General features: G+C 40.8%; 1 pseudogene; it reads right to left on the reverse strand.

Moving 5' to 3' along the window:
- Positions 1-4,717: 4,717 nt before the first annotated feature.
- LOC111737101 lies at positions 4,718-4,836 on the reverse strand (annotated as a pseudogene).
- Between the last annotated feature and the right edge of the window lie 751 nt (positions 4,837-5,587).

Consider the following 5,587-nt stretch of genomic DNA (forward strand, 5'->3'; position numbering starts at 1 on the left):
GTCAGCTGAACCACAGTTAACCGCAGTTAAATGCAGATCCCTAAATGTAAGAATAAATGCTATTGCTATATGCCACTGGATTGCGGAGTGGTTTGTTATACAGCATTACTATGACAAGAGCTGACGAATACATCATTTATCTTGCATGCTGGTGGGGGATGAAAGTTAGCCTGGCCAGTAAGTGATGGTTTTAACATTTTAAGGCTCATTTATTTAGGTCTTTAGTGTGGAGAGGTGGAGTGGACCTCCAGAGACAGCAAGGGGAATGATGAACTCTTGTCTTGGAAGGGTGTAGAACTGGGAATTAGCACACCTGAGTTCTAATCTCAGCTATATCTCACATGTGGTATTTGAAGATTGATAGGTCTTTCTTCCCTCTGCCCTTTTATTTTATATAAAGGGGCTGCTCTAGATCAGGATGGCAAATGTGTCTAAGTGGCCCACTGAGATATATTAATGATGATTGTCTTGAGTGCTCTCACAAATTTGGAGGATGGATCCTGGCCTGGAATAAGTGTTCTGTGATTGATTGTTGATGTCTGCCACGGGCACAGAAGTTTTGTTTTTTGGTCCATTCTTTGCCTGCTAAATACATTTGGGACTCTAGGAGTCTAAGAAGCCAGTCTGTTGTCCTTGAGCCTTGACAAAGATTGAGTCAGAGAGAAATCTGATCTCCTGTGAAAGAACAGGAGGGACTGGAGTTCACAGACTCTGTGAGGTTAGGGTGACTATTTTGTAAAATTCCTCACATTTCCTCAGCAGAAGGAACTCTCAGTGGAGAGCTGCAGCTGTGATGGTGAAGTTGGCAGGCCACTGGGAGCACACTCCCCTTTGCCCACCAAATGGTGGGGAAGTTAAGCTGACAAAATCCAGGGCTTTAAGAATTAAAGCTGATCAGGAGCATTCAAAAGAAGTGAGCGGAGCTGGCAGCTTTGGTTCCTCGAAGAGCAGGTGCAAGTCCTCATAACGGGGTGATGGGTACCATTTGGTCAAGGAAACAAAATCATCCAACCCACGGCCAAGAGTTGAGCAAGAATCAAAGCGAAGGCATCCAGCCCTCCATTTGTCCATGCATTGTTCATAGAGAAGTTTAATTGGCTGCCCCCAGGGGCTAGTTTTGAAAGTATGCCATCTCCTTTTAAAAATATGCTTACACCTGGCATCAGAGCTCTTTCTGCAGCCTTTGGTTTAATCACTGAGCTTCGTATTTTGGAGCAGCTTAGAGAACATAGATTCAAAGATTAGTCCTCACACAGGGCGGCTGTTGGAAAAGCGAGGGCATCTTCCTGCAAGGGTGAAAAAAGATTAGCCAGAGTTTACCTGACATAGGAACCCTTGTTGGTCCCATTCCTTTAGAGCCCAGTTTAGCCATCTTCTTGTTCAGTTTCCTTGGTGTTCTGGCCACACTGTCTGCCAGGTCAGTGGCCATCACTGGGCAAGCATTCAGTCATCTTGCTCTCATTTGCAGGTCTAGACCTCTCATGATGCCTAGCTGATGGGATCCATGCCTGTGATAGCACATGTGCACACACTAGTACGCATCAGGGAATAGCATTAAGCAGAAGGAGAAAAAAAGCTCACTATGCAAACTTTGAGACTGAGATTTGGCTTTCAGTTTGATAAATATTCCATGTAGTTAAGGTTTTCTGAGCACTCAACTGTGCGCCTGATGCTGTCCTAAGCCCTCCACATGGATGATCCCCTTTAATGCTCACATCGGAGCCCGTGAGTTAGGTACTATTGCCATGCGCCCTTGGCATCTACATCTGTTAACCTATCAAGATATCAGAAAGTTAAGTAGCATGCCCGAGGTCACATAGCTTGTAAGTGCAAGGGCCGGGATCTGAACCTGGAGACCAGACTCTAAACCTCACTCTTAACCACTGTATTATCTAGAGTGGTAGTTCCCAGAATCACTTGGAGGGCCATTCAGAACACAGATTGCTAGACCCCACATCGAGAGTTTCTGATTTAGTCCCGTTGGAATGGGTCCCAAGAATCTGCATTTCTTACAAATTCCCAGATGGTACTGATGCTGCTGGCCTGGGGATCCCACTTTTGGACCTTTGATTTGGGGTAAGGCTGAGTATCGGTGGTTTAACACAACATAAGTTTATATTTTTCTCACACAACAGGTGTGAACATCCCTGGTGGGTGATTTTTCTTCAAATAGTGATTCGGGATTTCAAACTTCTTCCATCTTGTGATTTTGCGTCTCCCTAACCAGTCTGCTGACCTGTCTGCCAGCTCAGTGGCTGTCAGTAGGCAGAAGTGAAATTACAACAAGGAGAAGGCTTCTTAAAAGATCTGGTTCAGAAGCGACACACATCATGTCTGCCCATCTTTCGTTGGTAAGAACTAGTCACATGACCACCACTGGGAAGAGGTTTTCTAGGAAATGTGGTCTTTGTCCAGGGAGTGGCTTCCTAACCACACCTTTATACTGTGCTAGAGGGAGCATCAATCCTGATGGCTAGCTAACAGCTCCTGCCAGAGACAATCTCCTGCCTCTGTGTCTAAATATACCGACAACAGCTATCGCGAGCTCAGACCATCGTTTTCCCAGCTCAGAGAAGTGGTCTGTTTTGCTTATGTAGACAAAAAACAAACAAATAAACAAACAAAGACAATAGGCTGGATGAATATTTCTCCTTTGTGCTTTGGCTACAAGAATGTCACAAAGATAAGACATGGATGAATGACCGAGGCAGAGATTGATAATAATCTGAACGATATGTGTGAGCTTTGAGAGTATATCTATTTTTTTCTGGGGAGAGGCTCCATAGATTCCATCAGATTTTCAAAGAAGGTGATAGAAATCCAATAAATGTTGAGAACCACAGCTCTAAGGATACACGAAATGTTTGCTAGCCACTCAATCACATTATCTCATCACCATCTACTACATCGCTGGTGGAGGTGGGCAGTGGTGAAGTGTAGGTGGCTGGTAAGAATGAAGATGTGGGATTTGGATATTTGGGGTATGCCTGGTGGCTTTTCCCATCATGAAGTGCAGGTATAACATGCCTATTTATTTTCAAATTGTCACTGATGGGAAAATTCAGGTAGGTTATCATCATTGCAGAAGTAATTCAGCAAGAGAAGCCCCAAGTCTAGAGAACAATAAAGTAGTACTCAGCTCTGTTTCCAACTCATCGCATCAAGTAGAGGGACAATAACAATACGCAATGACTGATCAACAGATATTGAGTACCCACTATGTACCAGGCACTGTTGCAGCCCAAGATTCTAGAAGTGATAAATTAGAGTCCCTGACCTCAAGAACTTTACATTCTTTAGTGGACAACAATCAAAATCATTTGTTGACACTAATTCATACATAAGCATTATACTAAACACTTTCCTAGCATTATCTGGTTTAACATTCCTAACAGTTTTATGACATCGTGCTGATATCCTTCCCAGACTGTAAAACTGAGGCTCACAGAGGCTAAATAACTTGGCTGAGATCACTCAAACATGGGTCTGGATAAGTCCTAAGCCTCTTGTATTAACCATTACATTGTGTTATCTCGGTTTGCTTGTTTATTCAGTGGACATGGCAGGAACGAATTTCTTCATCGAATTACAGAGGATGTGTCAATTAGCTATTGCTCTGTAACAATCACCAAACTTCAATGGCATAAACACTAAGCATTCATTTCACTCATGTCTGAGGTTCCTTAGAGCATCTCTATTGATCTTTACTGGGCTAGCTCATTTGCATCAGCAGGTTGTCTGTGGGTAGGCCGATCGAGGCTGGCTCTGCTGAGTGGCTTTGCTTTAAGTTTTAAGTCCTCGATCCAGATGGGTAGCTCTGTTTCATGTATCTCGCTCTCTCTCTCTTTTTTTTTTTTTTAAGACAAGGAATTTATCTAGGGCAATGTCTTCTTATGGAGATGGTGGAGGCAGAAGAAAACAAGCTATACTAAGTAAGCACATCTCAAACCCCTGTTTGTGTCCCATGCATTGATATCCTACTCGTTGAAATAAATCATATGGTTGAACTTAAAGTTGGTGGATGTGGAAGTCCAATTAGCTTTGTGTTCATCTGATTACAGCATTAGATGACAAAAGGCATGGATAAAGAAAAAGATGATGAATTTGGGCTGATATTCAATCAACTATTTACAGGGTAGTAAATAATTTTTAGTATAAAGATGCTGCAGGAATTAGTCAAATACGATATGTATCAAATGTCTTAAAATGTTTGACCCACAAAGTTTACTGGTAGGACTTAAATTTAAGGAACCAATTAGAGAAGTGGAAGTGATTTAGAGCATAAACGTGTCCAGCATAGCTTTATTCACACCGGCAAACAATTGGAAATTACCTATGTGTCCAACCAAATAAGAACAATTAAGTTAATTATGACGTATTTACAAGATAAGTTGTTTGTAGCCATTGAAAGTTTCATGTTTAGAAAAATATTTGACAGTAGGAAATGCACGTAATATAAATTGCATGGAAAATGCAGGATATATAAGTGCAAAGGTTGCATAATCTTAACTAGTGAACATATAACCCACACACACATGCACGCAAAACATATATGCACATATGGATCAGGATAAAATAGACCAAAATGATAGTGGTAAAAGATATAATTAGGATTGATTTTAATTTTTTTCTTTATTCTTTTTTTTTTTTTTAATAGGCGAGGCAACCCTTCGTCGACCTCACAGATTGCAACCCCTTATTTTTATTTTATTTCTTACGCCTTCAACACCTGGTCTTCCTAGGTGGTCTCCCATCCAAGTACTAACCAGGCCCGACCCTGCTTAGCTCCCGAGATCAGATGGGATCGGGCTCGTTCAGGGTGGCATGACCGTATACTAGTCTATTCTTTTAAATGCCAAATTTTCTGCAATAAGCAAACACTACAGTTTGTGAACATACCAAAGAAGAGGTGTTATTTTTAAATAACCTGTGTAAATGCTAATTTTGAGTTGTCTGAAAGGTATTTTCTATAGCGAAAGGTAAAGTCACCAGCAAGGACTTATGAAATAGGAAGAAAAAATATATGACAATGTATGGTGATATAAATCAGGCATTCAAAATAACCAAGTATCTTGTGATACATATAAATAATTCCAATTTATAATTTTATAAATGTCTGGACAGAGACATACATAAATAATTTTGATTACATGGCACAATTATAAATGCAGATTTTGGAAGACTGAAATTGATCAACATTATCTGGATTGACAATAAGACTATAATGTAGCATAATGGATTTTTAAAATGCAGCATAAATCTGCTTTAAAAAATATCTAGGCAGCCCAACATCAAGACACATTAAAAACTGCCACCAGTTCCTGGACTGTGACTTCCATGCCAGCACCTTGCAGACTCAGCAAATAGAAGAACTTACACAGCAAATGCCTCATTGAGGTACAGGAGACAGGCTCACTGGATCTTGCTAAAAGACACTTCTCTTCAAGTTGAGTGAGTAGGATGTTTTTCTCTTTTTAAACAAGAAAGGATATGAAAATGTCCAGCTAGACTCTTTCTCCAAAAATGTAGAAACTTTTTACAGAAAAAAGACAAAAAGCATGAGTTAAAGTAGGTCCCTTTTGCAGCA

The sequence above is a fragment of the Pteropus vampyrus genome, unplaced genomic scaffold (assembly GCF_000151845.1).
Source record: "Pteropus vampyrus isolate Shadow unplaced genomic scaffold, Pvam_2.0 Scaffold23, whole genome shotgun sequence".
NCBI classification, from domain to species: Eukaryota; Metazoa; Chordata; class Mammalia; order Chiroptera; family Pteropodidae; genus Pteropus; species Pteropus vampyrus.